Raw genomic sequence first — 26,693 nt, forward strand, 5'->3', positions numbered from 1 at the left:
AAGTACTTGATCCTTATGGACTAAAATAGAGATGGAACTTTTCCCATAAAACTGAAGGTTCTAAAACAAGAATAACCAAAGAGCTTCTGTACTTGAAAGCAGTGAATACAAGATCACATATAGCTAAATTTGAAAAACAAATGTTAACCCAAAAATCAGATTATACATTAGATTAAACCACAGTCTAACACATCAGGAGAAAGAACTGACAAATGCAAGCTGGATGAAAAGTAGAGGCTATTGTGGGTAAGAATTTATCTTTGTTTTACCCGTAATTCTTCAAAGAGCATTAGTTGTATGATTTGGTTAAAGCCATGTATACAATGTATACAATGTATATAACATGGCTGTATACAAAGTATACAGCCATGTATACAATGTATACAATGTATATTATATTCTTCTTCCAATTAGAAAGCCAAAAAGTTTGTGATTCCATTCCCCCATATGGGTCTAATATTATTCCCTGATACAAAGCCGCCAGCCTGTGAACAGTTTGGGAAATAATCACCAAAAGAAGTGATCCTCCTGTCCTGTTCAATGGGAGTTCTGAGCTGTTTGCTTCTTATCTACCTGTGTTCATCTGAAGGCCTATGGCTTGCATGAGACTCCATGCCACTACCCATGGCAGTTGGGGTACACGTCTTCACTCCAGTGGGCACCTCGTTTCTCAGCCACAAGTTGAATAAGTTGGGAGTGGCTGGCATAAAGCTTGAGTTTATCATTAATGTCCACCCATCCCACTTTCTTGGCATCGTCACCAGCTTCCAGAGGAAGATGACCCATTGCCTCCCCTGTTTCATCGTGGTAGTTCACAGCCTCTGTCTCCATCCACGTGTTATCGTGTTCCGAGGATCATCCACATAGCCTTTATAGACCACAAATTGTTCCTGGCTGAATAGTTTGTGCAATTGTTTCTCCAAATCCTGTGTTTCTGCTCTGGATTTCTGTAAGGAGTTCATGGCTTCTTCACCAAATTCTCTCTTCATTGTGGTACTAATCTTCTCTCCTGGATCCACCATCCCCCCTGGGATGGCCCATGCCCCACAGTCCTTCCTTTTGTTGGCTACAAATTGCAGGATGTTTCTCCCAGAAACAGGGTGGGTAACTGTATTTCCCTTGCTATCCTTTTTCCACCTGGTTAAGATGGGATCTGCAGCATGATTGGGGCCCCAACGCCCCAAAAGCCCTCAGCCAACCAGCCCTGGCCGACGTGCAGGATTTCTAGGTCTACCATTTTCAACCTCATACCAACCGTTCTGGCTCCTTCTCTCAACATGCCCATCCTTTTCATTAAATTTAAGAGAGAAGTTTCTTTCACCCAAAAGAGGGTCTGCCCACCTGGGTCCGGCCAAGACTGAGCCGGAAGTGTACTCAACAGCCTTGTACTCTGGCCACACAACCAGCCAGCTCACTTTCTCGCTGGGGACCTGGCTTCGCCCCACTTTACAGCCAGGGTAAGGCGATGTCCTGGCCTTCTTGTGGGGCGTCTCAGCAGGGCCGTTTGAAATGGACATGATGAAATTTGGAGGAAACCCATGTGAGGAAAACGGGCTCTAGCCGGCTGAGATGTTAGGGCAGCTGCTGGGCCTGACTGCCGCAGAGGCCAAGGCCACAGAGAGAGACACGGTCGCTAAAGCCTTTGCCAAGCAGTGTCCAGCCATTCACCACCCAGCAGGCTGTAAGGATTTCCGTTGCTCTCAGGTGGGGCGCTTCCAGTCGCAAGGGCAGGGCTCCTGAACTTGCCAGTAGGGGGCCAACGGCACAGCTGAGCAGCGGGGGATGAGGGCCTCACCACAAACCCCGCCCAGCGCCCCCTTGGGGCCATTGCTGCGTTTGTACTTCATTACATTGAAAGATTTCAACGTCTGGAAGGGATCCTAAAGGGTTGAGAACATTGTTCAAACACCACCAACAAAATCAGCACACAACAACAAAAGTGCTTTCTTGCTTAGCAGGGTATTAGCCTTATGGGTAGACTTAGTCACTAGTCTAGGACCAGTATCTGTTTGGGAGAAGGCAGAAAGAATGTGTTGGAGGCTCTGGGGGACAAAAGGCTCCTTATCTGGGATACTCAAAAGCCTGGTGAGGATGCCCTTGAAGGAGAAAGCTCACTTGGTGCACCCTGCATGGTCCTGGTGAGAAATCTATGAGGTGTGCACACATGGTATGGCGGATGGTTCCAAATCTCAGGCCCATCATTTTACTAGCTGAATGGCTTAGGCAGGTTGCATAAGCTTTATGTTCAAAGGAGTAATAGATACCGCATACCAGGAGCTGTCAAGCACAGAAGATTGTACTGAGGTCTGGACCATAATGCCTCTGCTCTTAAAGGATTCTGGTTGAGGAGGCAGCACATACATTTAAAAATAGAAGTAGGGACTTCCCTGGTGGTGCAGTGCTTAAGAATCCACCTGCCAATGCAGGGGACACAGGTTCGCGCCCTGGTCCTGGAAGATTCCACATGCCGCAGAGCAACTAAGCCCATGTGTCGCAACTACTGAGCCCGCAGGCTGCAACTACTGAAGCCTGCGTGCCTGGAGCCCGTGCTCCGCAACAAGAGAAGCCGCCGCAAAGAGAAGCCTGCGCACCACAACAAAGCAGCTCCTGCTCGCCACAACTAGAGAAAGCCCACGTGCAGCAATGAAGACCCAACGCAGCCAAAAATAAATAAAGAAAAACAAAAATAGGAGTAACATGGGAAGGGCAGTGCACAGTAATCCTTAAGAGTTGAACACAATCAGGTTCAAGTCCCAGCTTTCCCTCCTTAACTGGGATCTTCTTGGGCAAAGTTACTTAAGTTACATAAGCTCACTTCAGTTTCCTCAAGTGTAAGATGGAAATAGAAATATCTACCTCATAGAATTCTGGTGACAATTAAGTAGGTTGTTACATGTAAAGCTGTTAAATAACTGGTCCATCATACATATTCAAAAATGCTAGTTGTCATTACTATAGTTATCATTAACTTTTTGACCCTGCACCTTGCAAACTGTAGATCAGAACAGGACAGTTGAAATGATCATGGGAATTGAGTGTGGCTCACATATAAGACCAGAGTTAAATAAGCTATGATTCTCTGTCTGGAAAAATTCAGGCTGAAAAACAACAGCGTCTAGGTCCTGAAATGATATGTGAAGCAGCGGTACAGGCTAAGTCATTGTATCTAAGAAAACAAACCCTAGGGAAAGGTCTCTGAACATTTGAAACAGATAGTTCTAGGACAAATGGAGTACTATATACTCTAATTTAAACCCAAAGGATATTTAACATTTCCCAAAATTTGTTCCATGTTACACCACTCCTATGAGAAAGATGTTCAAGGAATAAATGATTTGATGGTCAAATATGTTTGGGAAATTCTACATATTTTATCACCCTCCTTTAAGAATTTAGGATTCATAGAATGTTTTAAAGATCCTGTGAATTCCAGTAGAAACAAATCAACCCAACAGTTTAATTCTGTTTCATCCAGTATTTTCCAAACTACCTGACTAGAGAATGCAATAGCTGGTATTATTTTAAGAACACACTTCCTCAAGTCTAGAAGAGTTTCAAAATACATATGTGTGCTTTGGGGTAGATCTCTAATCATTTGAAGTTATCATCATCATCATCACTATTGGAAGACAGCTACTGAATACCCACTCATCACCCTCATAAACTGAATGAGCCAGGCTTCCAAAAGGCTTGAAACCCAGAAACAGCTGGGACTATAGAGAACAAAATGGTAGAAGAGAATTGAAAGCAGACAAATATGAGATCTGATCATCATTAACCATTGTCATCATAGTTGAGAATTTGCTGTGTGCACTGTACAAAGTACGACTAGAAAAGAAAGATGATCATTAAGGGACATGGTCCCAGCTCTGAAACTCATGTCTTCTTATGGCTTCATTTTTTCAATCATGGAATTCCTATTCTTCTGAGCCTCCCGGAAATGTATTAGGAAAACCACTGATATGAAAATTTAAACATTTTGGGAGAAGACACTTGTAAATTTCTCATATTATTTCTGAGCCTCCCGGAAATGTATTAGGAAAACCACTGACATGAAAATTTAAACATTTTGGGAGAAGACACTTGTAAATTCCTCATATTATTATTTCCAGGTAGCATAATCTAACTCGCAAGAAACAAATGAAGCAGAAGTATTGGGTCTGGTTCTAGCTTCCCCATCATAGGCTGTGTAGCTCTGCATCCGACCTTGGCTTCCTTGGGTCCTGATTCTTCATATAAAAGGAATCAGATGGCCTCTGTTATCTACAAAAGTCCTTCTGGCTTTAAAATTGTATGATTCCAGGATGTATGAAAATCTCATCATTGGAAGGCCAAGGTCAAATGCTATGAAGCAAAAAGACCAGATGTTCAAATATAAACAACCAGATGCCAGGGGGCAATGACACTCAAGGAAGGCAAGGGAGCAAGGAAGGCATGGTGTGTCAAGTAAATTCAGAATTAGACTGGGCCAAAGAAGAATTGATGGAGCACCTGGAAAGGAACATCAAAACCAGTAATGAGGGGTTTGTTTTGCTTTTAGCATCATCAAAGGGAAGAAGACTTAAATCAGACCATTTGATGATCACAGTGCAAAAGGTGCCCTAAGGGAAGGAAATGAAATACTATAATAGAGACCAAAAGAATTATTTGTTGGGAAACCACTGGGGAGATTCTCTTTCCTAAATTGTCTTCTGAGGCAGAAAAACAGAGCTAGACAGAGAGAATGTTCTGGTCCCATCCACGAGAAAGCCCTAAAGGAACTCTAAGTACAATCAGAGAACAAATCTTTGACCTGTCACTATGAACTATTCCTGGACTAGGGACTGCCTGTGTGATTCCCATTTTATCAAGAATATTATGGGGACGGGGAGGACCAGGGTGATTACAGGGCCCTAGCAGCGCAAGAATCCCTGATCATCCTTCCAACCTCACTTTGGGAAGCAGAAACAAGTGGTACCAAGCCAACTGGATTATCATGAATTATCCACCTCTTCCCAAAGTGATGCTAAGGCTCAACTTCTGAAAGAAATCTGGAAGGAAGGCAGAGAAAAGGGTTTCTCCTCTCTTTAAAGTGATAATACTCATAACAAATAACAACAATAAAATAACTATCATTTACTAAGTGCTTTCTATGTACCAGGTCTGTGGCTTACAGGTTTGCCCAGGTTTGACTGCCCAGTTTTGAATCCTGGTTCAGCCTCTTCTTGGCTTGTTGATCTTGGGAAAGTTTCAGAACTCCCTTGGACCTTAGTTTTCTCATCTAGAAATAATAATGGAATCTATGTTAAAGGGTCACTGTGATATAATTCATTTAAAGAGCTTGGAATAATGCCTGACCCATAGTAAGACCTCAACAAATATTACCTATTACAATGATTATTATTAATTACTTTACATTTATTATTTCACCTAATTCTCAAACAACCCTATGAGTTAGGCACATATACTAATAATATCACCAATTAGGGCTTCCCTGGTGGTGCAGTGGTTGAGAGTCTGCCTGCCAATGCAGGGGACACGGGTTCGAGCCCTGGTCTGGGAAGATCCCACATGCCGCGGAGCAACTAGACCCGTGAGCCACAACTACTGAGCCTGCGCGTCTGGAGCCTGTGCTCCGCAGCAAGAGAGGCCGCGATAGTGAGAGGCCCGCGCACCGCGATGAAGAGTGGCCCCCGCTCGCCGCAACTAGAGAAAGCCCTCACACAGAAACGAAGACCCAACACAGCCATAAATAAATAAATAAATAAATAAAATTAAAAAAAAAAAAATAATATCACCAATTAACAGACTGAGGATATGGCAGTTCACAGAAGTTAAATAATTTGCCTAAAGTCACACAGCTAGTTACTGGTATATGTTTCAGAATTGGAAAAGCTTGACGATAATAAACTTGTATTTCATTGATAGCATAAATGCATGTTGGATTTGACTTTATATGGCAAAATGTCACTTTATTATACCTATTAAAAAATTTAAGTTATATTAAGATGGTTCTGCTAGGTTCACTCTGTATAAGAGGAAGAGATTGGCGAGAGACAATGAAACCATTAGCAACCTTATTGTAGTGACACAATTGTAAAGAGAAAATGCCCTGAATCATGGGCCAGTTCAGACTAGAAAAACAAGTCAGAGATATCCTGATGTGGAAGGGGGAGGCCTGAAGAGAAGGAAGAGTCAAAGACCACCCATTTTAATTTTAAAGGGCCCAAAGGATGGTGGTAACAGGTAGAAACAGGGAAGTCAGGAGGACAGTTGGCAATGGGGAGTTCGCTTTTAGATGGACAGAGCATGGGGTGATGGCTGGGAATTCGAGATTCTGCCACTGACATCTCTGTGCCTTAGTTTCCTCTCCTACAAAATGAGGAGTTGATCTAGAATTAATCCTTTGGAGTCCTTCCAGCTTCCTAGAGGATGCATGTAAATGAAATAGAGGAAGTGGAAGAAATATCGGGGCTTAAAGAGTCAGTGAGTGCTCAAGGTATTGGGTCATTAGTCTGACTTTGATGTAAAAGAGGAAAATGGGACAATGATTGACATTTTTAAGATTAAAGAAAACTGTGCCTTTTAAGAAATTACTTAGGTGGGATAATTAACACAGTCATATCTAGAATGGAGGCTGTCTCCAAATTAACCCAAGAAATCTAAACTAAAATGTATAAGAATCAAAGTCAAGTAGCCTTTATTTGTCAGAGAGATAAACTTCAGTTTGTGTGGTGTGATGTGAAGGTGTTACGAAAGTCCAGCTGCCCCAAAAATATCTTTCTGATCCTCTTAAAATGTTGCCTGGATTTCCACCATTAAAATAAATCCCTTTGAATGTGGTTTGTCTTGTAAAATGCACATTTATTTCACATTCAGCTGTTGTCATGCTTTCTGGTGAATTAGTGAAGCAGGCTGACAACTAGCTAAGGACAACCAACCGAGGAGACAAAGCTTTGGAGGAGGAGGTGGAAGGGATCCTTTCTTTTTTTTTTTTTAACATCTTTATTGGAGTATAATTGCTTTACAATGGTGTGTTACTTTTTGCTTTATAACAAAGTGAATCAGTTATACATATACATATGTTCCCATATCTCTTCCCTCTTGCATCTCCCTCCCTCCCACCCTCCCTATCCCACCCCTCTAGGTGGTCACAAAGCACAGAGCTGATCTCCCTGTGCTATGCGGCTGCTTCCCACTAGCTATCTATTTTACGTTTGGTAGTGTATATATGTCCATGCCACTCTCTCAGTTTGTCACATCTTACCCTTCCCCCTCCCCATGTCCTCAAGTCCATTCTCTAGTAGGTCTGTGTCTTTATTCCCGTCTTGCCACTAGGTTCTTCATGACCTTTTTTTTTTTTTTCCCTTAGATTCCATATCCTTTTGATATGTATGGCATTGCTCACATCAGTCAGTTCAGCGATGTGTGGGCTCCTGTTGTGCCCAGGTCCCGAGCTACGTTCCAGAGGTGAAAACGTTAGTAGATTGTGGTTCATTGCCTCAAGATGCTTACAGTCCAGAGAGTGGGCTGCATGAAGGTCATGGAGCTGGGGGAGTTTTGAAAAGCGGGACCAGAGACTCAGAAAGGAAAGGTGGAGGGACAAAGAAGATTCTCTACCATCACAATCTCATTGAAGGATTGGACACTTGATTCAAGGAAGGCTTTTTCTTGATCTCAGTGAGTTCCCCTAAGGAACCACCAAAATTTAAACTGGCAGGTTTGATACTACATTGGCTGCAGAATGACAGATCATTCCAACTCCTTTAATTAAATGATTTTTTTGGTCCTTTGAAATTTAAATTAGTAAAATTTGACTATATCAGAACTTGTCAGCTATATTGTTGACTACGAAACACACGTCCGTTGCTATTTTTCATGTCCCTCTCCTCTTGCAGAACTTCACATATGCAGGACTGACCGCACAGTGGGATTGCTGAGGCTGGTGGAAATGTAGAGGAATGGGAGCTAGAAGGATAACTGAGCACTTCTTTAAACAGCAGACCAGAGGAGCACTGCAGTCCCATAGATGGCATTCAACAAGCACCCTGAGACATAACTTCTAGTAATGGAGAGGATATTCAACTACGGCTTAAAAGATATGGGGGACCAGTTGTGGCTCTGGTACTTGCTAGCTGAATAACTATAGGAAAACGTTACAATACTCACCTATATTTATTGAAGACAGACTATATGACAGGTACTGTGCTATGTGTTTTACTTGTAAAAACATTTAATTCTTTCAACAACCCACTGAGGTAGGTTCTATCATGTTTCCTGTTTTATACATGAGGAAACTTAAACACAGATAACTTCAAGATCATATTACCTAACATTTGTCAAAGCAGGGATTTGAATACAGGTAGTCAAACTCTAATGCCCGTGGTTAACTACTATGATACACTAGTTACCTAAGTCTTTGTGGCCTCAGTTCCCTTAAAAATGGACATGTTGGGTCAGACAATGTCTAGATTTCTTTCTGGCTTTAAAATGTTATGATTCTAATTATATGAATTATACCTGTACTTAATGTACTTAGGGTTAATCTCTGTTTCTGAGTGGTCTGTCTTAGAGAACTCAGCTCCAAAGACAAATTTCTGAAATCTGGTCTTATTTCCTAGCCATCTCTTGTGTTTCATTCGAGTTGGACCATATTATTCGCTGCTCCACCAAGAATGTTCTTCCTCAATCTCCATCTATTGAAATTCTATCCAGCCTTCAAAAACCAACTGAAATGCCACCTCTTTCAAGTAGCCATTCTCAATCTTTGGAGATTTAGACTGGAGATGTATTAGACTGTTGGGGGTTGAGATCTAGGAAAAATATCTGTGTTAATGAAAGGAAAAGATGTAGGATAAGGAGAAGAAAGGGTGGAGGGAAACACTTGGAGATGAGGAAGGTTAAGAGGACCATCAGCAGTGTCGTTGGTGACCCACACCAGCAAACCCTTTCCTGAGATACACAATCATGAAGCCACCAAAGTTCTATTCAATGATGCCTAGCTAGTAGGTGTGAGGTGAGGATTAAAATGAGATAACATAGGTGAAATAGTGTCTAGAGAGGCAACAATGTTATAGTTCCGAACTCCGTTACCTACATAGGAACTCGCTCATCTCCTTCATGCTGAAGAAGGCTGCCCGCCTGCCCAGGAAGGAGTAGGACAAGCAGAGGTGGGACGGGACTCAGTGGGGGAAAAAGAGGTCAGGAGGAGGTATATGGGAATGCAAGGAGAAAAATTAGAGCCAGAGATAGAGAAGTAAGAGAGAAAAAGTAAACATACAGGAGTCATGGGAGAGAAGAGGATGGAAGGAGAAGTGGAAGCAAAAGGGCAAAGAGAAGAAGAAAGAGGAAGGGAGTTCTGGGGCTTGGAAAGAAAAAGTTTGCGCTGCCCTGGCAAAACCCATCCCCCAGAGGAAGAGTCCTGGAGGTAAGCAAGTGAAGCACCCAAGTCCAGAGCGCTCTCAGATTCCTTCTCGTTTCTCTGTTCTCATCTGTTATTGGAGGGGTTCTGACCCCTGCCCTCTGCTGCTTTCTACCACTGGGTGGTCCTGGAAGGTGAGAGGAAGGAAGGAGCCAGGGGATTCCTTCCACTCTCTCTGCTTTGGGAGGCATCTCCAGCAGTAGTTGCACTTCCTTCATGGCTCCAGCTCCCACTGGACAAGCCTTCATGGTTCTGGCAGCCTCCTCCCTTTGTCCCTCCAGCCCTAGGGGAGGAGATGTACCCAGCAGTTGCTAATCTCAGGGTTGCCTCACCTTCTCCTGGTTGTAATTCTAGTTCTTTCAACAGCTTTGTAACTAATGCACTGCATTAAATTATCACTATTGAAGTACCTGGAAAAGAAAACTTTACTTTCACTTGGATTCACCCTTGGAGTTCAAAGACAGCTCTCTCAGGGAAAGCCATGCATTTCGTGAGAGAAAGAAATCCAGCCATCCCAAGAGTTACGAAGGGTCAGGGGCCACTTCTCCAGTATTTGATTAGAGAGTGATGAATCCACAGTGGCTGCCAGAGTTGAGGAACTCTTAGCCAGGGAATTATCTGTAAAATGACTGGGTTTGTGGCCATTCGTGTCCATTCCGTCATGATTTACTGTACTCACTTTGATCACCTTGAACCTCAGTATACGGAACATCTCAGTTTTATTCCTCCAAGGGTTATTAAGTGCCCGTGATGAGTATAGAGGGCACATAGCCAGGTGTGGTGAGGCGGAGACACAGAGACATATTGGGAGGACATTCTCAGTTTTTGGAAGTGTTTGCTTTTTGCAAGATAAGGTTTGTGGATGGTCTATCAAGAGACCCTTTTGATACTCTCGTGAGGTTTTGCAGTTCCAGCAGAGCTGCAGACACTCAATTTTATTCTTCGGGCGTTCATCTCTCCCATCCCCAGAGCCCTGTTAAAACCAGGTTCCTGTTCTTAGGAATTCACAGCCTAGTGGGGACACAGAGTGGGCACACGACTGACCCTCAGGCCAGGCTGATGGCAGCCACAAGGGAGGAATCTGCACAGGCGTCGGGGAGGCTGCACAGAGATGGTGGACAAGTTGAGTCTATTAAAGTTTGACAGGTAGAGGGGGCTACGGGTCTTCTGGCAGAGAACAGAGCAGGATCAAAATCAATTGTGAAAGAACAGGGGCATCTGAGGTGTTGTCTGTAGACAAGGGTTTTGGGGGAGAGGGTTGGGCACTGGAAGAGAGGCTGAAAGGTGGAGGCCCAGCTATGGAAGACTCTGAGACTAAGCAATTGGGGTTTGAGGCTACGGGAGTCATCGGAGGATATTGAGCATCATGTGGCAAGGTCAATTCTGGGATGGCAACTTCGAATTCTGCGCGGAGGACGGATTTACACGCAGAGAAGCTGGAGACAGGCGAAGGAACTGCGAGGTCCCAGAGATAGCTCATACATGGGAAGCCTCAGCTTGACCATCACCAAAGGGGCATGTAAACCTCAACTGAGCGGCTTTTCTCTCCACCAAGGGCAAGCGTCCTCCGTCTCTCTCGCTGTGTGTGTGTGTGTGTGTGTGTGTGTGTGTGTGTGTGTGTGTGTTGGCGGGGGGCGGGGGGGAAGGAGAGAGGGGGAGGGGGGTTCCTTCTACGGCTGGAAGATACGAGGACTCCAGCCTCCGAAGTTTCGAATTTCTCCTTGCCAAGGTCGGGCCCCTACAGGTGGGCGCTTTCGAGCCCCGGCCCAACGTGCGGGCTCCGCGCCCGGCCGCCGCCGCGGCTCGTCCCCTCCAGGCCCGGACGCCGCCGCGGGCCGTGCCGGGCAGGGCGCTCCGGGAGCTGCGCGGCGGCTGCTCGAGGAGGCCTGGCGGGCGGCGGCGAGAGGCTGTGCCCCAGTTTGTGTCCAATCAGGGAGTGCGGGCTGTGCCCCGAGCCGGGCAGCAATGCGTAAACAAACCCACTGCAACTCCTCCGCCCCCTCGGCGCGCTCGCCCCGCGCCCGCCGCCGCCGCCGCCGCCGCCGCCGCCGCCGCCGCCGCCGCCGCCGCCGCCGCCGGCTCTGCTCGCCTCGCGCCCGCCCGCCGGGCCGCCCCCCCAACCGCCCCGCCCGCGGCCCCGCCCCGCCCCCGCCGGCGCGGGCGCCCTCACCTACCGCCCCACGCGCGCGCGCTCGCGCACCACGCGCCCCGCGCGGCCCGCCCGGCTCGTGGCCTCCCGAGAGCAAGGTAAGGGCGATGCGCCGGGACGCGGGCGGTTCCCCCGCCCGGCGTGGCCGGGGGAAGTTTCTGGCGTCGCCGTATTCCGCCGGGCCGGGAGGAGGCCCCCGGTGGCAGGGGAGCCCAGTGAGCGGGAGGGGGCCGCCAGGCGCCTGGGGGTCACAAGTTGCCTAACCTGCCATCGGGGCGGGCTGGCGGGCTGCGCGGCGGGGCGGGCGTCGCGCCGAGAGGGGCTGGAAGCGCGGCGGGCGAGGGGAGGGCCCCGAGGAACTTTCTCCTCCCCGGAGGGGCTCCTGCCAGCCCCGGCTGCGGCCCGGCCGCCGGAGCGGCTGGCTCCCCGGCTGGAGGGAGCCCGTGAAACGTGTTTGAAGAAGCTGACGCAGTTTGTGACGCTCGCGGCTTCCTGACGGGGACCGGCAGCGGCAGCGCCTTCTCCGAGGAGGGACGAGCCGAGGCGGCGCTCGGGCCCTTCCCCCCGCCCGGAGCCGCGCGCCCCGGCGCCTAGTTGGGGGGCTGGGGGCTCGGGGCGCGAGCATCCAGTGGAGGCCGGGAGTCGGGCCCCGGCAGCGCGCGTCGCTTCCGTTTTGATTAGCTCGGGTTATTATATAAGATGTCACGGAGAGGAAAGGGGCGAGCGGGCGGCGCGTTGGCCTTCCGCGAGGGGCGGGGAGGGGCGGGAGGCAGGGCGGGCAGGGACCCACCTGTGCGCCCTCCGCGCCCCCTGCGGGTGTTGCCCGCGCGCCTGCCGGGGACGGGGAGGTGCGGGGCGGCGGCCGGGTGGACCGACGTGCCCGCCGCTCCCCTCCCGCCCCCGGGAACACTCGGGCAGCGGCCGAAACGTGCCGTTTCCTCTCCGCCGCCTTGCCTGGGTCGACTCGTTTCTAGCTCCGGGCGTTTGTACTTTGAAACATTTGTTTAATATTAAAGAAGCTGCGTGTGCGGCCGTCCTAGTGCGCCCGGAACGTGTGGCCGTGGGCTCCGGGGCGGTGAATGAATCATCGGCCCGCAGACTGGGCGCCGATGATTCCTGCGGGGTCCACCCCGCGCGTACTCGCCGTGTGCCTCTGACCCAGGGACGGCGACCCTTCCTCGGCGGTGACGCCTTGGAGGGCCGCGGGAGAGGGAATGCAAAAGGGCGGCGGCTTATTTTTCCCCCTCCTTCCGCAATTTGGGGGAACTTTGGGGGTGTCAGAGTCCCCACATTTCCCGAGGCTTGTTTCCCGTTCTTAGAAGAGTTACAAGATTCCACCTGGCTGTGTTGATGAGTCGGTGGAGGAGCGCTGATTCGCTGCAGGGTTGGATCCTCTCTCATTCAGAATCTGGATGGCTCTGAAGGAATCCTTCTAGTAATTGCCTCTACTTAAGTACCAATAAAGTAATTAGCAAAAAGTTTAAAAGTTAGCGGATCTTAAAAGAAAAATCAGTGGCTCCTAAGTAGAGGAGTTCTACTTAAAGGTTTAGGTTTTGGGTTTTGTTTTGTTTTGTTTTAATGAGCCAAATCCTAAAAGGAACCTAGTTTGCCAGAAATTAAGAACTTTTGACCACTGTGACCACCCTTGAAGACTCAACTTGACTCATTCCCACCATACCCCCACACTTGTAGGATTAAGAATAAAGTCTTCTCATCATTTAGGACTCACCTCAAACGGCATCTACTCAGCAAGGCCCTCTTGATCACCTTAAGTAACCTCTCACCCCTCACCCCAGGGACCACCCCCAGTCCTATTTTATTTTCTTCATAGCACTTAATCGCTATCTGAAAGGATTTTCTTGGGTGTTCTTTAAGTCCTGTCCCTCTGCACTACAAGGTAAGCTCTACTCTGGCAGGAATTTTTGCCTGATTTGTTCATTGCTATAACTCTAACACCTAGAACAGTGCCTGGCATATTAGGCAGTCAGGATTTGTTGACTAGTGAATGAATAAATTCCTTTTTCCTGATTTCTTGGTGGGACTATCTTTGACAGTTGAAATTTACTGCCTTGTGTGGGCAAGGCACTAAGATGGTACAGTTCTAATTTCTTTTCTTCCAGTTTTCTTTTGATTGATTCATTTCCTCCTCTATGCTGTTAACTTACAGCACAAGATGGGTTTGAGCATCATATCCTAAGATGCTGAGTACCAGGCATGTGGAGCCTTGTCGAGAGAAAGGGTGTTAGCTGTATAAGTTAATGGATGATTAAAAATATTATCTATGCTAGTTGAAAAAAAGGTACAGGATATTGAAAGGGAATCGGCAAAGTCAGATTCCCACAGTGCTATATGTTTCCACTTGTACTTGAAATACTGATATTTCTATATTCCTCCCTCTCCACTGCCTGCACACCAACCTCAAATTGAGCTGCAGTTTGGGAAGGTCCATAGTAGGTAGCATTTACTATGAAGTATTAATTTAACTAAACAAATACAAGATATACATCTCTGCAGGGGCCTTAACTCTGTTGTTGTTAGTGTCAATGGCTTAACTCCGTAGAAGAGTAGATAGAAGGAGTTATTTTAAATTATATTTTAATTTTAACATCTTAAATGAATTGTAAAGAATTAAGTTAAAACTATGTCAGTGATATAATGGAAGAAGGATTAGAATGTCGTGCTTCATACTTCCTCCTTTGAGAATAAATTTTAGTAAACTTTTTTATTATAAATAACAAACTTTGGAGGCATATTAGTTGGCTTTATACTTGTAGGAATATTTTCAGAACTCAGTGCCTCCAAAGTCACTGCCAAAGAAGAATGGGCTTCCAGGAGTTCCCTTTCCATAGCAGTAGCTGCGAGCACTTTCAGAAGTGTAATCTGAAGAGTGAGCTCAGACATAATACAGTTTGAAAGCTAAAAGGGACCTTGAAATTGGTTGGCATAGTTCATTCCTTTTTATCAGTCCCTTTACTGAGGTAACTAAGGCACAGTGAGATGACTTGTCCGGTGTGCAGGTCTGGGATTAGAACCAAGGGTCCTGACTTCTTGTTAGAAGCCGTCAAATCAGCCAGAGGTCCTATAGTTGGGGGACGAGTGGTCCCTCTGGTTAGTGGACTGTCTGCCTCTTGCTGGTGAACTCTCAGGGAGTGAAATGAGGTTGTATTCAACTTTGTAGCCTCCGATGTGCCTTGGACATCTAGGGGCTCAACACATACTTGTTGGGTGTAGTTGGACAAATGTATTTTAAGTTGAAAATATATTTAAGGATTGAGAAACCAGAAAAACATATCTCTTTTCCAGAATGAAGATGTTTTTGATAAGAAAGTCAGAACGTTGGCAGTAATTAACCTTAGAACTTTTATAGTAATGAGGTTGCTGTTTAATTTTCACGCCTCCAGAATTTCAAATAAAATGGCTTACAACTTGTGAGTGTGTGCACTTGCTTAGGTGGCATAATTATTCACTGAAGAAACAATCGGAGGCTGTTTCAGGACACCTGGTAGGTCTTGCCTTTGCCACGGTGTCCAATTAGAAAAGCCTACAGCCAGATAGAATTGGGACCTAAGCTCAGCTCTGCCCCTAACAAGTAGGGCTCTCTGTAGCAAGTTACTTAACTCTTTTGAGCATTCTCTTGTCTCTGAATGGGGGTAATACCACCTACCTTGAAGGACTGTTGTGACACTGGGGTAAGGTATGGAAAGTGCCTCATGTACACTAGGCCCTTAATAAATGGTAACAGTTGTATTATGATTTCTGATTTAAGTGACCAGGGGAGCAGCTTAATTTCTTAAAGCTTCAGTTTTATCAGCTGGAGAGTTGGTGATTGGCATGGAAGGAGGGGAATTAAATGATCTCTAAGATCTTATCTAACTGTATAGTTTAAGGAACTGATAAAGAATGCACAGTTCTACAATTTTAGTTGAAATGATTCATATATCCTTGATCTAACAAGAGCAACTGCAAAAATGGTTAATTTCTAGGCCTTCCTAAGAATTTGGCTTAATTAGCTTTGGTGATATTAAGTACATCTTCATTATTTTATATGCTATATGGTGGATACAGAGTTAACTTGAATATATCCACCTCTCATTCAGCTTACTATATATAAGGCAGTATAAGGAGTATATGGGTTAATCAGACATAGGCACCCTTTCTTTGAGAGGCTTAAGAGGCATGTAGGGCGCATAAGACAGGTGACCAAAGGCTTTATTATATGGAGGCACTGTTACAGAGGCATAAAGAAAATGCTTTGTTTTTTTTGCTTTTCGTTTTTTGTTTTTGGCCGCGCCGGGCGGCATGCAGGATCTTAGTTCCCCCACCAGGGATTGAAGCGTGCCCCCTGCATTGGGAGCACAGAGTCTTAATCACTGGACCGACCACCAGGGAAGTCCCAAGAAAATGCTTTGTGATTTCAAGGAAGGAACACACTATTTCTAGGCAGAAAAATTGGGGAAGATTTAGTGAAGGAATCTTGAGCTTTAAAGAATTGGTAGAACTTCAACTGGCAGAGATGTAGGGCTCAGCCTGTGCTAAGACTTGAAGGAAAGAGTATATGAGCATATCCAGGAATGGAGAGGAATGTGGTTAAGCTGGAGGGTGAGGAGCCTTGAGGCAGGATAGTGGGACAGCAGGCTGCCTGGTAGAGTTAGGACCATATTGTGGGCATCTTGAACACTGGGCTCAGGAGCCTGTTTAGTAGGCAGTAGATAACTATCAAAGGTAGTTTGAGTGGGGGAATTAAAGCTGTGCTTTAAGAAGATTAATCTGTATTGGGGGAGTCATGGATAATCCCACTTTGAAAGCTATTAAAATAGTTCCTGGGAGAGAAGCAGTGAGAACCTAAATTAGAGTGGGGGCAGTTGGGTGGGTGAGACCCTGTAGAAATAGTAAATGCAGCAGGACTTGTTGGCTAACTGGAGGAGGGAATTGAGGGAGAAGTCAGAGACTGAAGCGGAGTGACTTTGGATGGTGATGGCAGAAATTGAAATAGTTGGAAAGGCCACTAGTAAAGCACCTGTAAGTAGTATGCAGTCAGTAAATATTTGTCTAATGGAAGTTTGGATTTGGATATGTTAATTTCTTTGTGCCTATGAAGCTGTCCAAATGGATGGCAGCCATTAAAAACAGAGATGGATTTGAGAGCATCCTTATGAGGGGGGATGGGGAAGCTGTGAGAAGGGTTCAGAGTATGGGTGAGAAGAGTAAAAGACCAGGGCAGAGTCGGAAAAACCATGTTTTTGGGTTTGGAGGGAGACAGAAAGAGGCTGACAGGATGCCGAGAGGAAAGAAGCTGGAAGAGAACAAGGAAAAAGGTAGGGTAAAGGAAGGTGAGGAAAGAGAATTTAGACGGGACAAATAACGTCGAGGCACTGAGATTGAAGACTGAGAAGAGGTTAGATTTGTCAATGAGACCATTGTCAGTAGCCTTTGCGGATCAGGGGCAGTTGGGCAGTGGAGATGGAAGTCAGCCAGCTACCTGAGAGGTGCCTGAGCAGGAAGGAAGCGGAGAGAATAAGTGCAAATGAGGATTGGTCTGTGAAAATTGGAGAGGACGATAACTTGAGGTGATGAGAGGGCCAGTGAGACGGTCTTAAACAAAACCGTGAGAAAGGCCCGAGAGTGTTGTGGGTCGAGTGGTTGTCAGTGGAGAGGAAGAGGCTGAGCATCAGGAGAGGGAGTAGGAGGGTGGTGCGTGCTCCAGGTTAGTGCTCCTCAAGTAGGAGGGATGGGAGCTGGAGAAGGTGACCACACACCCGATTGCCCAGGGCAGCCTCCGTTCACACCTGCTACCCCAGTTCAGTTATAGGATAACAAATAATGCCTGTTTTTATTCTAAAACAAAGTCCCTTTTGGAATACTAAATCATTTGATCATGACAAAGATAGTTATTCATGGAAAAACAGATGTGACATGGAGGGAAGAAGATTAAATGAAGGCAAAAAGAAACAGACTTAGAGAGGAAAGTTGGAAGCTGGGAGGGAGTGTGACTGCATTTTAAATGGGTTGGTTCCCCTTTTTAAAAAGGAAAGAAAAACAGAGGAGGCCAGTTCTCTTTGCTGAGAGTACGTTGAGAGTGAGAGGTAAAGCTGGGAGGTGGAGGAGAGGGGGAAGGGTTTGGAGTAGCTGTGGATATGAGCGTGACGAGAGCCAAAGGTGATGAGGGCCTGACAGGTCGCAAAGGTGCCTTAGCCTTGTGATAGAACGAGTCATGCCTGTATTTATGACTTTCTCCAGCAATACTGAGAAAATTGGAAGTGGAGATGGTGTGAGTATCGTTCAAACTGCCAGCTCCATATGGGTCCCGGGTTGAGTAGGAAGGCAAGTGAAACTAGTGTTGATGGGCTGGGAGAATGAGCAGGAGATGTGAGATTAGACTGTGTAGTGGCTGGTTGGGCAAGAATGGAGGAAAGGGAGAAATGGGAGTGTGGAGGGGAGTCCTGGGGCTGGTGGCCAAGGGCCTGAGGGACTTCTTGAGTAGCTTATCATGATGGAGGGATCAGTAATGAGCAACGATGTGAATTCAAAGCCTGGCTGAACCTGGGAATGGTGAAATGACATCAGCATGAGGTAGAAGCTCATTGATCTTCAGGAACTATGAGGCCAGGGTGTCAAATGATTATATTATGTATATCAATGTCTATAGCTGTTGTAAAAATTCTGGAATACATTTATTAAAGCCTTTCTGAGCTTTTAGTCCGTAGAGTTGGAGAGTACCCTAAAAGAGGGAAGTTATTCCTTCATTTAAAAGATGAGGAAGCTAAAGTCTTTTAAAGGCTTTCTAGGAAAATTGAGACCTGCCCCAGACTGCAGATGTATGTGGCAGAGCTGTCTCTGGAAAGAACCGGAATCCCTGAATTTCAGTTCAGTATTGCCCTCCAGGACAGAAGAAGTAATTAAAGTATCCACTGAACAAAGTTTTAGAATGCTTCCTCACCACATGGCCTGCCTACTGCTTGTAGAGCCCCAGTGTTTGCGGGCACAGAAAGCCGCTGAGGAGAGCTGTGGAGTCGTGTCCACGTGCTCTGACTTCTAACCGAAAGGCAGGTGATGGCGTCTTTGAGGAGGACACATGGAAAGCACCCCTTCTTCCCCACTAATTAAAAAATCGATAAGAAGCAGCAGGTTGTCAAAAAATTAACTTCGTTACTGATGCAGCCTAGGCTGGAAGACACAGCTTGGTGTGAAGCCCACGTTGGTCTTGTGTACCTTCTACACCCTAGGCTAGACTTCGAAACAGCCTGCTGGATGGAAAGTTTGAGGCTGCAGAGCAGCCAGAAATACCCAGGTTTCTGCCTTTCACTGTTCAGACAGAGAAACAGAAAAGAGGCCAAATCTCTCATGCCAAATATCTTTGATAGAAAAACTCCATCCATTTGTAAACTGAGAAACAGACCCATGGCTGTCACACACCAAGCAAATAAATTCCTCGTCCTCTGTAGGGAGAGTATGGTGCAGGGCAAGAAGACAGGCGTGGATAGGGGATATCCCCCCTTTGGAAACCCTGTGAGTGGCAGAGAGGCGTTTGTTCCCCTTGAAACAGATTATAGACCACTCATAACTTTTGTGTTTGTGTTTGAGTTAAACTGACTTCTGAGGCAGCAGGTGCATTTTTATGTTAACTAGGAGTGAGTGAAATGACTCAGAAGGTTTGAGCATAGTCCTTAGTTCATCGATTTCATAGAAATGCCTAGTTGTTTTCTCATTCCTCTCTGGGGAATCTCAGGAAGCTCACAGATATCATCGCAGAGACCACCAGCTTTGATATCCTGTTTCTGAATCCAGAACTTTAGAAAAGTGGAAAGTTCTTTCTCCTCATAAAATGTTTAAGGAGCCTTTCATTGGACATACGGCACTTGGAATTTGTCCTGATTCTGTCACTGTTAGTGACCTTACTAATTAACTATTACAGTTTCCTCATCTACAGCATGGGAGAACATAATGCCTGTTCTGTTTCCCAGGTATTTGATGTGAAAGCTCTTTGCAAATAAATAGTGTCATGCAAATGTAAGGTATCAATATCACCATATGGTATACAAGGTAAATTTTGAAGTTTAAGAACTTTTTAAAAATAAAATGTTTCAAATAAAACAACTAAGATGACTATTGAAATTTGATGGGACCCTGGTTTAGGCACTAAAGGTAAATCATGATAACTTTTCTCCCTTTATCCATGTCAGTGTGTATAACAATTCTGGCCAAGTGTGATTAAAGCACTGTGTTTCATGACAAATGAAAAATTTGCCTTTTTATCTGTTTCTCTTTTAACTGTTAAAAAGGTCTTTTTTTTTTAACTGTAAAATATAACACATATATAACTTTTGAAATGTAAATGTATAGTTCAATGAATTATTAAAAAGTGAACATCCATGAAACTACCTCCCAGCTCAAGAAATAGGACAATTTCATCCCCCACCCCTACCCACCATAGGAGTCTTTTTTCTTTGTTAGATGCTTGGTTTTCTTTTCAGGGAAGTTTTGAGTAGTAGCAGGAGGCAATTATAAATATTGACAGGTCCAGAATATGTGCTTCTTTGAGTGGAATTAGATCAAAGGTGTAATATTAGTGTTTTACTCTGTAGTTATTTCTTATAACTATGAATTTAGTGTTTCGGACAAGTCCTGGGTTTTCAGCCTTACAGATCAAAATCTTCAGGCTTAGAGCCTTCAGATTTGAATGGGAGTGAAAAGGTTGTGATCCTTTGGATGTGAGAAAACTTCTAATGCCTAATTATTTGTTCTGATCATCCCTCCTTTACCTGTTTTTAGAAGCAAAATAACTAAGACTCCAGTACTGATGATGACTTTGTACAGTAGTCAAAGGTCTTCTTGGAAATACTTGAATATTATCAAGGCAAATACCTTTAAGCTCAGGCCACCATAGGCTAGATTTGAAGTCGCAAGAAGGAGTCAATGAAAACAGCTTTATTGCATGAAAACAACCTGTATTTTCTTTAATTATAATCTAGTGTTCTAAATTCTACCATCTTTTAAGGCTTAATTAATGAGTCAATAAATCAGAAGTATTTTGTGGTATCCAGAAAAGGATTCTCTGTTTTGTTTTTTATGCTTTTATGATTAAGACAGAAAATGATGGTAAACATTAAAAGAATTGGGAAAGTATCTTAGCTAATCAGATGCATCTATAAAAACAGAAAAAGCATAAGAGTTTCAAAAATTGATAAGGAAAGGATCATCTTTTGGGGGCAGTTTCTGTGGTTGTAAGATTGAGTTATTGGGATTCAGAAATTTGGTGAACTAAACCTGTGTTTATTGTCTGTCCCTCCTGAAGCGCCACTAGAGTGATGGTAAACAAGAGATGGGAGACACCAACACATTTTTGGAGGATGAAAAGCAGACAGACCTGTGGCAGCTGACTTAGTGTAGTGGAAAAAGTTGATACCTAAGTGCCCTTAAAGGAGGTTGGGAATAGATACTGGGAAGAAACAGCCAATTTATCCCTCAGAATCCCAGAAGGGCTCTGGAATTAGAGGCTCTGGAGCAGGGCATGGGGCTGAAAATAAGGGATTGATTGAGAGTCCATAAAAGGAACTAGACTCTCAGTTCACTTTCCCCATCCCATATAGCAAGAGGAAGTCCTGGACATTTTTTCTCTGGAGAAATTGAAATATATTAACAGTTCTGGATTTAGGGATAGCAGGCAAAAAAAAAAAAAAGAGGGTAAGGGTGAAATGCTGAACTGAAAACAGAGGAGTTTAATGAAATTATGCATACCAAACAGTGAGACCTGGAGTGTTCTTTTTAACCCACCCCCAATCCTAGGATAACCAGGTAATCACCAACCCAGGCAGCATATTGAGGAACTCTTTTCTGGGCAAAGTGAACAACCCTAGAGAAAAGACCTACAGATACTGATATATGAGGTCCCACAATGAGAAAACTGACTTACTACCCATTCTTCCTACGGTGAACCCTCGGCAACAACCCAACTCCCCCTATTCTGTGAACATGGAACTTGCAACCAGTTTTTTAGTACCTTACTCTTAAATACAAATAGTCAGTGAATATGAGACATTTGAAGAAAGCATTCAACAACAAAAAAGGCAGTAACCAGAACAAATGAGAAAAAAATCATGGAGGAAACAGAAATGCAAAAAGAAGAAAAAAAATGGAAATAATCAAAATCAATCCTCCTAGAATTAATAAAATAAGAACTGGACTGTAAAAAAGTAATAATTAGAGAATAAGAAATAGGTCTTGGAAATGAAAAATAAGATGGCAAAAAAAAAAATCATTGGAAGGACAGAAGATAAAGTAGAAACAAAAGCAAAAAGATAGAAAAAAGAGGGAAAAAGTAGAATTAGAGGGTCAGTTGATCAGGTATTATATCATATTAACAAGAGTTCCAGGCAGAGACTACAAAAATAAAAATAAATCAATAATCAAACAAAAATTTACAAAAAAGAAAGAAAAAAAAAGAGATTACAAGGAAAAGTAAAGGAGAGGAAATTACCACAGACATAGTACAAGATATTTTCCCAGGACTGGAAGACATACAATTGTAGGTTAAAAGAGTTCACAAAATAGCCACATGAATGAATGAAAAAAGATCCACACAATCAGTGTATAAGACATATCATTGTAAAATTTTGAATACTAAGGAAAATGAGAATAAGCTAAATTCTGTGGAGGAAAAAACAGATCACATACAAAAAGACTGGGAATTGTAGTGGCACCTAAAGAACAATGGATTAATTCTTTCAGAATTCTGAGGAAAATTATTCTTAGTCTAGAATTTCAAACATAAACTGTCAAGTGGGAGATACAATAAAGACATTTTGAAAGTGTGAAAGTTCTCAAAAGTTTACTCTCTGTGCATCTTTTTACAGGAGGCTACTGGATAACATCAAAATGTGGGCATAAATGTACTGAAACATACAGACTATTAACCCTGACCATACATGACTGCAAAAGAGGCTGGGAAAAAATGTTGACATAACTATATCTTAGGAGTCTGGGAGAGGATAAGCTAGTGCATAATAGGACATCACTAATTTTATTAATTACTGAATTAAAGTCAAAAGTAAATCAAGAAATATTAGTATATGCATACTGTTTAGGAATATAAAATTAAATATCAAGAGAGAAATAGCTAACTAATTTTAAAGTAGATTGCCTTTGGGAAGTGGGTTTGGGGGTGAGTGGAGACATGAGAGGTTACTGCTGTGTTTTCATTTTAAGCCTGATAGTACTATTTGTTTAAGTAATTTGCATGAGTTATATTGGTAAAAATAAAGTTAGTAGGAAAAAAGAAGTAATGCAGTTCTAATAAGTGAATTAGAGAATGATTTACATGGATCCAGAGCTTTAAAATATATACATTTAAAGTTAAGAAATATTGTTTCGAAGTTAGAATCCTCCCTCACAACTGATTCCAGCCCTCTGGAATCACCCTGTCTCAGAATCATTTGAGGGAGCTTTAAAAAAATTCAAATTCTCCCTCCATCCCAAAATTCGGACTTATTTGGCTTTGGCTGGGCCCCAGGGAATCCTTAAGTTTTAGAAGAACCCCAGCTGCTTCTGAGGTATATCTAGGGCTGACTCCTAGCCAAGTAGTTTAAATACCCTTGCTTCTGCTGCTTAAATGTTTCCTGTATTCTTCCTATCCTCTCTCACTGCTTCTGCTTCAGGCCTGATCTTCTCTGTCTCTCAGTTCTGAACCAATACGGTCTATTTGGGGTTGGAAGAGTAGGAGGAGAGAAAGAAGAGACATGGGAGAGGTCATTTGGATGACTAAATAATGAGAATGGCTGTACAGAGAGCTGATATTTGTTTCCTTTTGTTTTGCAGAAACTACTTAAATTGATGGCCTTATCTTGAATTTCTGATGGAGTAATTTTAGAGTTCAAGTAAATTTGAAGTTTATGACATTTTGTTATTTCTTTACCTTTAGTGTTGCCTCCTGGGGCTAAATCTGTTGCACCCTTAGGTTGCCCTCAAGTTTTTTTAATCTCCCCTAGGTTTTGCCCCCAACGCTCCCAGCTGTTGTCTGTCAGATGTTCGCCAATAGCATTTCCATTTTGCACCTGGGATCACCAACAGTTTTCATAGCTCTCTAGTTTTCTGTGAGGGAATTCTTAAAAAGGAGATTAGCAAGCAAGAGATGAAGGAATATAAGAATTATGTAATTTCCCAAGGTTAGAGATCTTGTTGAATTAGGCTTTGACTACAGAGATTTTGTATACCTTTTTTTTTTAAATATAAATTTATTTTATTTATTTATTTTTGGCTGCGTTGGGTCTTCGTTACGGTGCACGGGCTTCTCATTGCGGTGGCTTCTTTTGTTGCAGAGCACGGGCTCTAGGCGCACCGGCTTCAGTAGTTGTGGCTCGCGGGCTCTAGAGTGCAGGCTAAGTAGTTGTGGTACACAGGCTTAGTTGTTGCACAGCATGTGGGATCTTGCCGGACCAGGGCTCGAACCCTTGTCCCCAGCATTGGCAGGCGTATTCTTAACCACTGCGCCACCGGGGAAGTCCCGGATTTTGTATACCTTAAAGGAGAAATGTTTGTTGTGTGGATGAGAGAAACAGTTGAGACCTAAGGGAAGAACTTCTTTTTAAAAAAAAAAAAAAAAAAGAAACCTAACTTTAGATTTTTTTAAAATATCAATAATTATAGACATAGTTTCTCTTGTACCTTTTCCCAGTCCCATTTCTGCCTCCCTAGATTGAACTGCTCTTGTGAATCAGGCATCAGTGATCTGCTTGTAACTGTTTCACATCGGGCCAATGCCCTGCACCGTACAGTGAGAGGACTTACCTCTAGCATTCTGTTCAGTATATAAAGAGCTGTCCTGGCTGGTTTCTGAGGGGTTACTTTACATTTAATACATTTATGCAGCGGGGCCAAAGTGTGATCTTTATCACACTTTGATAAATCCCATCAATAAGCCTTATTCAGAGCTTGCCCACTTAGGGCAAGTCTCTTCTAGGTCAGTGCATCTCACACTTCAGCGTGCACGCAAATCACTCGGGATGGCGTTACACTGCAGATTCTAGTTCAGTTGCTCTCAGGGGAGGCCTGAGAGTCTGCATTTCTAGTGAGCTTCCAGGGGATGCTGCTGGTCCTCAGACCACACTTAGAGGAACAAGGTTCTGGCTAGTGGTTCTCAACTCTGGTTGCTCTGTAGAATCATCTGGGGGCTTCTAGGACCTATCCCTGGTGATTCCCATACAGTTGGTCTAGAGTGAGGCCAAGATGTGATTGTGTGTGTGTGTGTGTGTGTACATATATATGTGTGTACGTACATATATATGTGTGTGTACATATATGTGTGTACACATGTGTGCGCGCGTATACACGTGTGTAATATGTGCATACACATATGTGTGTACATATATGTGTGTGTACATATATGTATTTTTTCTAACTCCCCAAGTAACACTAGTGTGCAAATAGGTTTGGGAACCACTCTTACAAGCTCTGCACACTTTAACTGTGACTCACAGGTAAAGATCTTCATGTGTGGACTTTGTAGCAGTCTGGGAAGTATCCATAGCCTTTACATATGGATACACCTGCTTTATGGATAGTCCATGGAGAAGGGATTCCTCTTGGATTGCTTGGTTCCTAAAGAGCAGATAGAGGTGGCTATCAGAGGGGGCATACCTAAGAAGAAAAAAAGGCCTTTTCGTTAAAACCACATGTCACTTGATACAGGAAAGATATTTAAAGTGACGAATAAATACAAAGTTGGTATCTCTTTTTTCAGGGGATCCTTCTGTCTTCTACATCCTTTCAGTAAGAGATCATGGGAAAATTATGTTATAAACTTTGATGCTTCATGTTTTCTCCAGAGAAGGCTATACATTTACTTACTATGTATATGTTTACCTATAAATATATGTACTTGCAAAGGTTCGGTATAGCTAGAATTCTAGTACTTTTCCTTTGCCAAATACTTAGAAAAATTTAGATTATCTCCTATACGTTTACTTTTAGGTCTTAACTTGTCCTAAAAATTGAGTGACTTACCATCCTGGTGAAGGAACAGTTGTTACTCTCAGGATCTTCCAGTGCTGATGGCAATTGATGACTCGATTTGCTCAAAAATCATAGGCCTTAGCTCAGTTCAAATGTTAATTGTTTTGTTATTATTACAAAGATGATCCTAGAAGCAGATGATACAATTTTCTGTATATTAAAATTATGTTAACTACAATTTCTTGGAAACAATAAGCATTAAAACCAGTGGATTAAAATTAAATATAATTGTGCTGCTAAGAAATTGCAATCCTCTCCTCCACCTCCCCACCATTCAGTCATAAAATAGGACTTTGATTTTATTTCCTTAACATTAACTTGTCTACTTCATGGCCTCTGACTTCGATCAGATTCTTATTATTCTCATTCATGTTAATTTCCTTACTGGACCTCCCTCCATTCTTGTTCCTTACAGCTGTTCTGCCAGAGTCCTCTATTGTGGAGGTAAATCTGTGGCTTTCCCTTGTCTGAGGGTAAAGTCGGAATCTCCAGAGTATCATGTAGAGCTCTCTGCCCTAGCCCTACCTTTTCTCTACCCTCATCACCTGTCGCTTCCCTAGACAGTGGTTTATTCATCCCTTAGCTGAGATTGAAAGTAGGGGAGAAAATATTGGAGGCTTGAAAGAAGGTAACGACATGGAAGAGTGGTTTAGGACGGGGGGTGGGTGGTGAGTAGATCGCACTGGGGATATGAACTGTGATTGCTGGGCAGCAGTGATGGTCTCCTGAGGTAGGTGATGACGGATGTAGAGTGAGACCGGCTGGCATTGGCTGCAGGGGTACAGGTGTGGGGAATGTGAAGCCTTGCATCCTGCCAGTTGCCTGACTACGCCATCCCACTTCTTGTCTCTACTCTTGCACATGCTGGGTCTCCATCTAAAACACTTCCCTTGTCTTTGCCTGGAAAAAAGTCTCTTAAGAAACCCCATTGGTAATTTTCTCCCCTTTCCAGACATTCTCCCTTGACCCCCATGATATCTGGTCATCTCCCTCCATCCCGTCCCCACTGTTCCATTAGTCAGCTGCTGTTACTGCACTACCACGCCATGGCAAGTATCTGTTCTTACTTGTCTCTACTAGACTGTGGACTTAACAAGGGCAGGGATGCGATCTTTCGATGTCCAGTTCATATCACAGTGC

At 44.1% G+C, this 26,693-nt stretch overlaps 1 protein-coding gene and 1 pseudogene across 4 annotated transcripts in view; one reads left to right on the forward strand and one right to left on the reverse strand.

Moving 5' to 3' along the window:
* Positions 1-375: 375 nt before the first annotated feature.
* On the reverse strand, positions 376-12,061 carry LOC309604662 (ADP-ribose pyrophosphatase, mitochondrial pseudogene; annotated as a pseudogene). The gene is made up of 2 exons (XR_014249619.1): positions 11,814-12,061; positions 376-5,260 (listed from the first exon to the last, which is right to left on the reverse strand). The product of XR_014249619.1 is annotated as an ADP-ribose pyrophosphatase, mitochondrial pseudogene (transcript).
* Positions 11,507-26,693, forward strand: part of PCGF5 (polycomb group ring finger 5) — a 115,806-nt gene continuing 100,619 nt past the window's right edge. For 2 of the 3 annotated variants that reach the window (XM_082339642.1, XM_082339641.1), the window contains exon 1: positions 11,507-11,647. The gene's annotated coding sequence lies outside the window, so the exon portion shown is untranslated. The remainder of the gene's footprint in view (positions 11,648-26,693) is intronic. The other variant, XM_082339640.1, reaches the window with a different exon arrangement.

Source organism: Balaenoptera borealis, assembly GCF_965194805.1.
Source record: "Balaenoptera borealis genome assembly, chromosome: 10".
In the NCBI taxonomy this organism is placed as follows: Eukaryota; Metazoa; Chordata; class Mammalia; order Artiodactyla; family Balaenopteridae; genus Balaenoptera; species Balaenoptera borealis.